Source organism: Arachis hypogaea, chromosome 10 (assembly GCF_003086295.3).
Source record: "Arachis hypogaea cultivar Tifrunner chromosome 10, arahy.Tifrunner.gnm2.J5K5, whole genome shotgun sequence".
NCBI lineage: Eukaryota > Viridiplantae > Streptophyta > Magnoliopsida > Fabales > Fabaceae > Arachis > Arachis hypogaea.
The window spans coordinates 15,553,938-15,566,554 of NC_092045.1; the positions used below are offsets into that span (position 1 = coordinate 15,553,938).

The 12,617-nt window shown below is 34.8% G+C and overlaps 1 non-coding gene across 1 annotated transcript; it reads left to right on the plus strand.

The window, feature by feature from the left end:
• Positions 1-2,058: 2,058 nt before the first annotated feature.
• On the plus strand, positions 2,059-2,166 carry LOC112718915 (small nucleolar RNA R71). Its single transcript, XR_003161241.1, has one exon. It is a non-coding gene; the product is annotated as a small nucleolar RNA R71 (small nucleolar RNA).
• The last annotated feature ends 10,451 nt before the right edge of the window (positions 2,167-12,617 follow it).

Sequence of the window (12,617 nt, forward strand, 5' to 3'; positions counted from 1 at the left end):
AACGCCGGGCTGGTGCCCATTCCTAGCGTTTAACGCCAGGTTCTTGCCCTTTACTGGCGTTTAACGCCAGTCTGGTGCCCCTTTCTGGCGTTAAACGCCCAGAATGGTGCCAGACTGGGCGTTAAACGCCCAACTGCTAGGCTTACTGGCGTTTGAACGCCAGCAGCATCTTCCTCCAGGGTGTGCTGTTTTTCATCCTGTTTTTCATTCTGTTTTTGCTTTTTTCATTATTTTTGTGACTTCTTATGATCATCAACCTACAAAAAAGATAAAATAACAAAAGAAAATAATTAATTATAAAACATTGGGTTGCCTCCCAACAAGCGCTTCTTTATTGTCATTAGCTTGACAGAGGACTCTCATGGAGCCTCAGAAATGCTCAGAACCGTGTTGGAACCTCCCAACACCAAACTTAGAGTTTGAATGTGGGGGTTCAACACCAAACTTAGAGTTTGGTTGTGGCCTCCCAACACCAAACTTAGAGTTTGACTGTGGGGGCTCAGTTTGGCTCTGTTTTGAGAGAAGCTCTTCATGCTTCCTCTCCATGATGACAGAGGGATATCCTTGGGCCTTAAACACCAAGGATTCTTCATTCACTTGAATGATCAACTCTCCTCTATCAACATCAATCACAGCCTTTGCTGTGGCTAGGAAGGGTCTGCCAAGGATGATGGATTCATCCATGCACTTCCCAGTCTCTAGGACTATGAAATCAGTAGGGATGTAATGGTCTTCAATCTTCACCAAAACATCCTCTACAAGTCCATAGGCTTGTTTTCTTGAGTTGTCTGCCATCTCTAGTGAGATTTTTACAGCTTGTACCTCATAGATCCCTAATTTCTCCATTACAGAGAGGGGCATGAGGTTTACGCTTGATCCTAAGTCACACAAGGCCTTCTTGAAGGTCATGGTGCCTATGGTACAAGGTATAGAAAACTTCCCAGGGTCCTGCCTCTTTTGAGGCAATTGCTGCCTAGACAAGTTATCCAGTTCTTTGGTGAGCAAAGGGGGTTCATCCTCCCAAGTCTCATTTCCAAATAACTTGTCATTTAGCTTCATGATTGCTCCAAGGTATTTAGCAACTTGCTCTTCAGTGACATACTCATCCTCTTCAGAGGAAGAATACTCATCAGAGCTCATGAATGGCAGGAGTAAGTCCAATGGAATCTCTATGGTCTCAGTTTGAGCCTCAGATTCCCAAGGTTCCTCATTGGGGAACTCATTGGAGGTCAGTGGACGTTCAGTGAGGTCTTCCTCAGTGGCGTTCACTGCCTCTTCTTCCTCCCAGAATTCGGCCATGTTAATGGCTTTGCACTCTCCTTTTGGATTTTCTTCTGTATTGCTTGGAAGAGTACTTGGAGGGAGTTCAGTAATTTTCTTGCTCAGCTGACCCACTTGTCCTTCCAGATTTCTGATGGAGGACCTAGTTTCAGTCATGAAACTTTGAGTGGTTTTGATCAGATCAGAGACCATGGTTGCCAAGTCAGAATTATTCTGCTTGGAACTCTCTGTCTGTTGCTGAGAAGATGATGGAAAAGGCTTGCTATTGCTAAACCTGTTTCTTCCACCATTATTGTTATTGAAACCTTGTTGGGGTCTCTGTTGATCCTTCCATGAAAGATTTGGATGATTCCTCCATGAAGGATTGTAGGTGTTTCCATAGGGTTCTCCCATGTAATTCACCTCTTCTATTGAAGGGTTCTCAGGATCATAAGCTTCTTCTTCAGATGAAGCTTCCTTAGTACTGCTTGGTGCATTTTGCATTCCAGACAGACTTTGAGAAATCATATTGACTTGTTGAGTCAATATTTTGTTCTGAGCCAATATGGCATTCAGAGTATCAATCTCAAGAACTCCTTTCTTCTGACTAGTCCCATTGTTCACAGGATTCCTTTCAGAAGTGTACATGAATTGGTTATTTGCAACCATTTCAATCAGTTCTTGAGCTTCAGTAGGCGTCTTCTTCAGATGAAGAGATCCTCCAGAAGAGCTATCCAAAGACATCTTGGACAGTTCAAAGAGACCATCATAGAAAATACCTATGATGCTCCATTCAGAAAGCATATCAGTGGGACACTTTCTGATCAATTGTTTGTATCTTTCCCAAGCTTCATAGAGGGATTCTCCTTCCTTCTGTCTGAAGGTTTGGACTTCCACTCTAAGCTTACTCAATTTTTGAGGTGGAAAGAACTTTGCCAAGAAGGCATTGACTAGCTTTTCCCAAGAGTCCAGGCTTTCTTTAGGTTGAGAGTCCAACCATGTTCTAGCTCTGTCTCTTACAGCAAAAGGGAATAGCATCAGTCTGTAGACCTCAGGGTCAACCCCATTAGTCTTGACTGTGTCACAGATTTGCAAGAACTCAGCTAAAAACTGATGAGGATCTTCCATTGGAAGTCCATGGAACTTGCAATTCTGTTGCATTAGAGAAACTAATTGAGGCTTAAGCTCAAAGTTGTTTGCTCCAATGGCAGGGATAGAGATGCTTCTCCCATAGAAGTCGGGAGTAGGTGCAGTAAAGTCACCCAGCACCTTCCTTGCATTGTTGGTATTGTTGTTGTTTTCGGCTGCCATGTGTTCTTCTTCCTTGAAGAATTCGGTCAGGTGCTCTAAAGAGAGTTGTGCTTTGGCTTCTCTTAGCTTTCTCTTCAAGGTCCTTTCAGGTTCAGGATCAGCCTCAACAAGAATGCCTTTGTCTTTGCTCCTGCTCATAAGAAAGAGAAGGAAACAAGAAAATATGGAATCCTCTATGTCACAGTATAGAGATTCCTTGAAGTGTCAGAGGAAAAGAAGAGTAGAAGACAGAAGTGGAAAATTCGAACTTATCAAAGAAGATGGAGTTCGAATTTTGCATTAAGGGATAGTGTTAGTCCATAAATAGAAGGATGTGAGAAGGAGGGAAGTAATTTTCGAAAATTAAGTGAAAATTATGAAAGCATTTTTGAAAAACATTACTTAATTTTCGAAAATGAAAGTGGAAAAGAAATCAAGTGATTTTTGAAAAAGATTTTGAAATCAGAAATCAAAAAGATTTGATTGAAAACTATTTTGAAAAAGATGTGGTTAAGAAGATATGATTGGTTTTAAAAAGATGTGATTGAGAAGATATGATTTGAAAACAATTTTAAGAGATATGATTTGAAAACAATTTGAAAAGATATGATTTTAAAAATTAATGACTTGCCTAACAAGAAAAGATATGAATCAAACATAAAACCTTCCTCAACAGAAAAGGCAACATACTTGAAATGTTGAATCAAATCATTAATTGATAGTAAGTATCTTTGAAAAAGGAAAGGAGTTAATTTTGAAAAAGATTTGATTGAAAATTGATTTGAAAAAGATTTGATTTTGAAAAGATTTTGAAAACTTTAGAAAAAATCTGATTTGAAAACAAAATCTTCCTCCCCTAGCCATCCTGGCGTTAAACGCCCAGAATGGTATCCATTCTGGCGTTTAACGCCCAAAATGCTACCCTTTTGGGCGTTAAACGCCCAACCAGGTACCCTGGCTGGCGTTTAAACGCCAGTCTGTCCTTCTTCACTGGGCGTTTTGAACGCCCAGCTTTTTCTGTGCAATTCCTCTGCTGTATGTTCTGAATCTTCAATTCTCTGTATTATTGACTTGAAAAGACACAAATTAAAAATATTTTTGGATTTTTAATAATAAGGACAAACCAAAATGCAACAAGAATCAAATGACAATGCATGCAAGACACCAAACTTAGCAGTTTGTATACTACTGACACTAACAAAAACGAAAATGCATATGAGACACACAAAACACTCAAGTCAATAGAATTCAAAGATCAGAATAAGGAAATCATCAAGAACAACTTGAAGATCAATGAGGACACATGCATGAATGCAATAAGAACAGAAACATGCAATTGACACTAAACTTAAGATGAGACTCTAGACTCAAAAAAGAAATATTTTTGGATTTTATGATTTTATAATTTTTTTTTTTTTTTGGATTTTTCGAAAATTATGTAGAAAAAGAAAATAAAGGTATCAAAGTTCTTAATGAGAATTCCAGGAATCATGCAATGTTAGTCTAAAGCTTTAGTCTAAAGAAATTAGACATGGCCGGCCAAGCTTCAGCAGGACATTGCATTCAAGAGCTAGATTGATGAAGATCAATCAGCTTTGGTGATGATAAGAACATCACCTTGAAACACTAGAATTCATTCTTAAGAACTCTGAAGAAAAATACCTAATCTAAGCAACAAGATGAACCGTCAGTTGTCCAGCCTAAACAATCCCGGGCAATAACACCAAAAACTTGATGTTGTTGCCGGATCTTGGCACTGATGTTACCAAAAGCTTGCTCAAAACTTGAACAATCCCCGGCAACGGCGCCAAAAACTTGGTGCGCGAAATTGTGAACTATACTTTTTCACAACTCTCATAATCCCCGGTAATGGCTCCAAGAACTTGGTGGCTCAATACCATGGCATTACACAACTTCGCACAACTAACCAGCAAGTGCACTGGGTCGTCCAAGTAATAAACCTTACGTGAGTAAGGGTCGATCCCACGGAGATTGTTAGTATTGAAGCAAGCTATGGTCATCTTGTAAATCTTAGTCAGGCAAACTCAAATGATAATGATGATGAACGAAAATAACACAAAGGTAAAGATAGAGATACTTATGTAATTCATTGGTAGGAACTTCAGATAAGCGCATGAAGATGCCTTCCCTTCCGTCTCTCTGCTTTCCTACAGTCTTCATCCAATCCTTCTTACTCCTTTCCATGGCAAGCTCATGTAGGGTCTCACTGTTGTCAGCAGCTACCTCCCATCCTCGCAGTGAAAGCTAATGCACACACTCTGTCACAGTGCTGCCAATCACCGGTGTGGTTCCCTCCCCTACTGGAATAGAATCCAGTGATTCTTTTGCGTCTGTCACTAACGCCCAGTAAGTTACAGGTTTGAAGCACGTCACAGTCATTCAGTCATTGAATCCTACTCAGAACACCACAGACAAGGTTAGACCTTCCGGATTCTCTTGAATGCCGCCATCAGTTCTTGCCTATACCACGAAGACTCTGATCTCACGGAATGGCTGGCTCGTTTGTCAGGCGAGCACTCGGTTGTCAGGCGATCAACCATGCATCGTGCAATCAGGAATCCAAGAGATATTCACCAAGCCTCAAATGCTTGTAGAACAAGAGTGGTTGTCAGTCACTTTGTTCATGGGTGAGAATGGTGATGGGCGTCAATCATCACCTTCATCAAGTTGAAGAACAAGTGATATCTTGGATAAAGAACAAGCGGAATTGAATGGAAGAACAATAGTAATTGCATTAATACTCGAGGTACAGCAGAGCTCCACACCTTAATCTATGGTGTGTAGAAGCTCCACCGTTGAAAATACATAAGCATAAGGTCTAGGCATGGCCGAATGGCCAGCCTCCCAATGATCTAAGATCTAAAGTGATCAAAAGATATAAAGATCCAAAGACCTAAAGATCCAAAGATCCAAAGATTCAAAGATCCCCAGATTTCTAATACAATAGTCACAGGTCCTACTTATAGAAAACTAGTAACATAAGGTGTACAGAAATGAGTAAATGACATAAAAATCCACTTCCGGGCCCACTTGGTGTGTGCTTGGGCTGAGCAATGAAGAAAATTTCGTGCAGAGACTCCTCTTGGAGTTAAACGCCAGTTTTAGTGCCAGTTTGGGCGTTTAACTCCCATTTGGGTGCCAGTTCCAGCGTTTAACGCTGGGATTTCCTGAGGTGACTTTGAACGCCGGTTTGGGCCATCAAATCTTGGGCAAAGTATGGACTATCATATATTGCTGGAAAGCCCAGGATGTCTACTTTCCAAAGCCGTTGAGAGCGCGCCAATTGGGCTTCTGTAGCTCCAGAAAATCCACTTCGAGTGCAGGGAGGTCAGAATCCAACAGCATCTGCAGTCCTTTTTGGTCTCAGAATCAGATTTTTGCTCAGGTCCCTCAATTTCAGCCAGAAAATACCTGAAATCACAGAAAAACACACAAACTCATAGTAAAGTCCAGAAAAGTGAATTTTAACTAAAAACTAATAAAAATATACTAAAAACTAACTATATCATATCAAAAACATACTAAAAACAATGCCAAAAAGCATACAAATTATCCGCTCATCAATAGATATTTTGAATTATATGTTAAGTTATCTTGGACATATTTTGTTTTTTGTTTAATGAACAAATTTATATATGTTGTATATATTTTGTTTTGCTATCAGTAGGTATCTTGGCGTTATGTGTTTTTAAGATAATACGTAATAGTAAACTACATCTCTATTGGACTTCTTTTTTCTTTTTTTTAGTGGCTAACAATTGTTTGAATATTTTATTATCTTTTATTATCTTTGAAAATATGTTATACCATTTATTGACATATTGAATAATTGTTGTATTCTATTTTTTTATTTTAGTGTAGTGATAATTTTGTAATTATTTAAATTTAATACAACATATCTATTTTTATATAATACATTTTAGTTATATGCTTAATATTTTTCTTTTAAAAAGATTTAAATTTCGTGAATCCCGTGCATTGCACGGGTTATCACGCTAGTATGTATATATATATATATATATATATATATATATATATATATATATATATATATATATATATATTGTTTGCATTGTAAATAAGATAAGACACATACATGAACGTAACGAGTGAACACATGTTATGTAACATAGCCTATCTCGTTAACACTATAAAGGAGATAAGTGGATATGGGATCTATATAAAGAAGTCGATTACAGTGCTCCTCAAGTGTCATTTTCAACACTTTTTCACTTCTCTTTCCTTCTTAGAGCCTTTTTCTTGACATATTTGACTTAGTTGGGAATTATGGTGTGCATAGATGCACAAAGAGATGATATCAACCAGTTAAATACAATGTGGCATATCGCAAGAACAATTGACTTCGAGGTTAGTATTGTTATTTTTTTAAATAAAAACTCATATATCTGTTATAGTTAAAGTACTTTGATTGGTTTTATGTTGTACCATGTATGACTAGAACTGATGTTGTGTTAGGAGCATGATATATGTTAGATTAGTGGCTAGTTTGTTTTAGTAATTGACCTCTATATTTAGTTGAGTAACCTGTTTTAGTGAATATTAGTTAAAATAATTTTTTAATAAATTTTATTTTAATTTGTATGCTAGGAATTAAATTCAGTAATTTCACAAAAAAAATTAAATTATGACATTTGAAATAATTTTATTTCTAATTTGATTTTTAAATATGATGACATTTTAATTTACTTTTTATTCGTGTGAAGTAATATTATAATTTTAATTTATTTTTTACCTTAACAGAGGCATCGTCTCCTACTTCCTAGGCGAGTTAGTCATACTCTTGTACCACCGGATTTCATTCCCCTTACTTTAGGGAGGCTGGTTTTGGCAACATGGTGTAAGTCAGAAACTTTGTACTTGACAACACCCTGATTTCTACATTTATAGAGTATTGGTGTCTGGAGACCCACACTTTTCACATGCCTTAGGGTGAGTGCACCATCACCTTACAAGATGTTGCGTACCACCAAGTGTTACACACCAATAATGAAGAGTCAATGGGTGGCTGCTTGAGGGACTTCCAGACATAGTACCAATACCCGACATGAAAATGGATAGAGAAGTTCCTCGGTGTTAGGCCTTCGCATGCTCAACAGGGAGAGCAAAGGAAGGAATCCTTTTCTATCAAGCTGACCTAGCCTAGTGACAAAGTGTAGCATATTCCAGGTGGTGTAGATCCGGCCACTCTTCGATAATACACAAGGTGTTACATGCTGCTGTTGATCGGTAGTTACCTGATGACAGATAAGTCGTACAATCAGGTTCACATAAGGAGCCTTTAGTTTGTCTTGGGGATCCATCGTGCAAGCATAGAAATATAATTCTTTGTGCTCAGCAACACATTGAGCAACCACAAACATTGTTGGATGCATGCTACTACTAATATCATGGATATTCCATCGGTTTCTAGCATGGTGCCCACCTGAGTGGCAGACACTGACCTTTTCATTGGCTATGAGGTATATATTTATTAGCTTCTCATATTGTCTTTCTTATTTGTTAACTTTAATATTTTCGGCAGGTTAAGACTCAAGTGGGAGAGAAAACAACATTAATATTTATTAACTTCTCATATTGTCTTTCTAAAATGTGTGCATATGTCACACATGCAAAGAAAATGTCAACAACATTTTCAGAAAAACAACATTGTCGTTTTATGCCTCAACGGTGTTGACGATAAGTCTCAACACTAAAACCTCCCACAATGGCGTATTACACATTATTTTTATAATTTTTTAATGTAACACCACAATCCTTCCAATATTAAAAGAAATAGTTCCTCTATGTTTGCTATTTCATCTCTCCTGTTAGCCAATTCAGGGGTTTCCATTAACAGAAATGTGAACATTTAATAGTTGGTAATTTTCGTCAAACTTAATATTCTTTTAGAAACTAATTTGCCATTTGCATATTTTAAAATTATTGTTGTCAACAACAGAATCTTCTGAATACCGATATAATGGTTTACCCTCATTGAAACTAATTTTTTACAAAAGTTAAAGAGCCAAATTACAATTTTAAATTTTAGTAAATTACTATTTTAGACAAATAATATATTTTTTCAAATCATTGAAAATTAAACAGTTGTACATATAGCTAGAGACTAAAGACTAATAATAAAATTTGGATGAGTAGTTCAATAATTGTTATGAGTTTGTTATTGAATTAAAACGATTAAGTAGGGTCTATTATGTTTGATTAATAATAGAGACTTACATATAATTATTTTCATGTAAAAATAATATTTGAGAATTATTAAATAATTTAATGTGTATTTGACTAAATTGTCATATAATAATTTTTAATTATTAGTATCCTACGAAAACAATCGTGAATATATGGCATATAGTTTAATAGTTTATAGTATGCATTTGTTATGTTGTATTCTTGTCTTTATTCCACCAATTTAATTGACCAATATTATCATGATTATGCTCTTTATTTGCATCAAACCGAATGCCATATTTCATTTCTTCTCAAATGGGGAACCGAATTTAAATTAAATTTCATTTTTTGATCTTATAAAGATGTTTAGCCTATGTTTTACCAAGTCGCAGAACTCAAATATTTATTACGATCTTTACAAGACTGTAGAGTTTATTTACCTTCTTCATTCATTCTTTCGTCCTTTACTTTTATGGGTTGGAAAGTGTAAGAATTGACTACAACAAACAATTTTAGTTGGTATAATTTATATAACTAATTTATAACTTTTGAAAAATATTGGTAACTCTTGAAATAACAACAAAATCTTTTATATTAAAAAAAAGGTTTGAATTATATATTGCAAACAAAGATTTGGATTGTAAATTTAGAGGAAACATGACTTATTCAATTATTCTTCTTCTGTAATTGCTTTCGTGAGTATATATATTATTGATTATTATTATTCTATTTCTATAATATATATACTCTTTGCTGAGTCCATAGACTCACATTACTACTAGTGAATTATTTCTGCACAGACGACAGACAATGTTGTTAAATATTTAATAAAGATAGGAATATATAAACACACCTAACGAATGATAAACATCTATATTCTAACATAAAAGAAAAAATATCTATTATATATTCTATATTTTCTGCGTAGTTAGGCTACCATAAAATAAGGAATGGATCCTCTCATTTTTTATTTTTTTTTAAAAATATCATACTTTACCAAACAATCGAAAAAAATTGAGAGAATCCGCTCCTTACCATTACTTTATTTGTTGTTGGCTTGCCATTATTATCCCAACACACTACAAAAAAGTTTGTAAAGTTTACTCACGATCTCCTTGTTAAGACTCTTCTTTTCACCTAGTATTTCAATTCTCAAGAGTATAATCAACTTTTTAATATATTTAAAATAGTAAATTATTTCAATTCTATTTAAAATTCTCTAATTGAGATTTTTTTATTTATTTCAAATAAAAAAATTGATTTACAAATAAAATCAATTTTAATTCTAAAACTTTGTAAAGACATCCAAAGTTTTGTTGAAAAATAATGTTCAAAGCCATTATTAGCGATCATGATGATGATAATACACTAAGAGTAATATTGGCATGTATTTTAGATGTATTAGTCAAAATTAATTTTAAATGTGTAATTTTCAAAAGAGTACAACATTAAATCAGTTCCTAAAAGAAGTTGAATAGGACAATTTAGTTCTGAACAAATTTTAGCTACTAAATTAGTTTCATAACTTTTTATTTGGTTAGACAAATCAATTTTCACATCAAATTTTGATAAATACTTAGATAATCAATCCTTGTCATCATTTAATAAAGAGGAAAGAAGATTAATTTTTTTAGGTATGGAAAAAAATGTGTGTATAACACCAAAATGTAAAAATAATATGTAAATACAAGTATAAGGATGTTAGAGATAAAAAAGATGCAACGTCCATGTTGCGAGTTAAATCTCGCATGTTGCGAGCTGACACCACGTATGTAGCTGGCATATTGATATCACGCAGGTTGTATGTTGAGTGAAATTAATCATTGATTAGTTGGTTTTAGAACAGGTAAACTACGTGTTAAGTATTTTTATGATGCTATCCAAGAATTTTGCTGATAAATACCAAATTCTTTATCATTATGAGTTATGTCACTACAACAAATATAGGCTTTAGTAACGCCAAAATTTGTAACACATTAAAATTGTTTTCTTAGATAGTTTTAGATAACGTTTTTTTACAATGTTACTGTTGAAGTTTAATTTTTTATTGTTTTATAGCAACAAAATAAAACCGTTACAATGATTCATTTTTAGACAACGATTTTTTAATATTGTTTAAATAGTTATATAAAAGATACGCATAAAAACCATTACCTAAGAATACTTAATTTATAGTGCACAAAAAAACCATTGCCAAAATTCACTACACTTTAAAGTCGTTCTACTAAATGGTCTTAGACAACGGTTTTTGCAGTGTTGCTATTGAAGTTTAAATTTTTATTATGTTATGACAACAAAATAAAACTGTTCTCTTTGACTATTTTAAAGAACAATTTTATAGCCGTTATAATGACTTTTTTTATTGAGCAATATTTTTTAATGTTGTTTAAATAATTATGCAAAAGATACGCATAAAAATCATTCTCTAAGAATATATAATTTATAGTACAAAAAAAACTGTTGCCAAAATTTGCTACACTTTAAAATAGTTCTATTAGGTAGTCTTAGACAATAATTTTTATAGTGTTGTTGTTAAAGTTCAATTTTCATTATTTTATAGCAACAAAATAAAACCGTTCTCTTTGACTATTTTAAAAATTAATTTATTAAAGTATAAATAATAAATTATCAGAAATTTGGGTTTCAATTTCATCCAAATACCCGCACCTCTCCCTTACCTCTTGCAATTCCCTCTCTCCCGCAGTCGTAGCACAGGCAGGACGCAACGCTGCAGGCGACAGCGGCTCAGAGCACCGGCAGCAAGGACGATCACTTCTGCCTTTCTCCCTCGCACTGGCGTCCTACGTCCCTGCCTCTCTCCCCCTCACATATTTCTCTCTCTCTCTCTCTCTCTCTCTCTCTCTCTCTCTCTCTCTCTCTCTCTCAGTTCTGCGGTAGACAGCAATGAGATGCCCCTGTTCTTTGCCAGAAAGGTCCTCCCTCCCTCTAGCGGCGCTTATGCTCTGAGAAGAATCTTCGCCGCTTCTGTTCCACGACGAGGAATCTGCTACCCTGCCGACCACCTCCTTCATTGCAAGTTAGTTGTTTCTACCATTTCAAATTGATGAAATTGTTGCAAAATCAAGGTTTAGGGTATGGATTCTATTATTGTGAAATTGGGGTTATACTTTGGAATTGATTACTGTGAAAATGGTTTTAGTATTTGAATTCTGTTACTTTTAAATTGAGTTTAAAGTCTGGAATTGATTACTTTGAAATTGGTTTTAGTGTTTGGATTTTGTTATTTTGAAATTCAGTTTAGAGTTTGGAATTGATTATTGTGAAATTGGTCTTAGTGTTTGGATTCTGTTAGCTTTGCTCAACCTGCATACTTTTTCCGCTCTTTTTAACCTAATTTAAATTTTACTCTTTTTTTCCTTGAACTTCTTCTATGCTTCCTGTTTTGTTATGATTTTATTTTAGTCTAAGAAAAACTCATGTCATAGCGTATGGTTTGAAAAGTACAATAGATGAGGTAAAGCTTTCCCGAAATAAATAATAATATTTTTTCCATGTCGATGTTTTATATGAGTTTATGTTTTCTTATTTAGTTTCGTAAGAATATTGTTTTTGCTGAGTTGGGAAGTCTTACCTTAATAGATGATTAGATTGCCTTTAAGAAAGCATTCTCATCCAACTTTCTCATCCCTCCAAATGAGAATATCTATGGTGGCATGATCCTTGCTCAACTTTGTTGTGATTCTCTAAGACTTGAATCCTATGGTTCAAGTTTTCATCTCAAAATATTTTTCTCTAACCATGTCCTTGCCTTACTATCTCTGCATTGATTTATTTATGCCTTTTTCTGGACATCATTTCTTTTGTTTGTATTACTTTCAAGTGATTTATAAAGTTTCAAT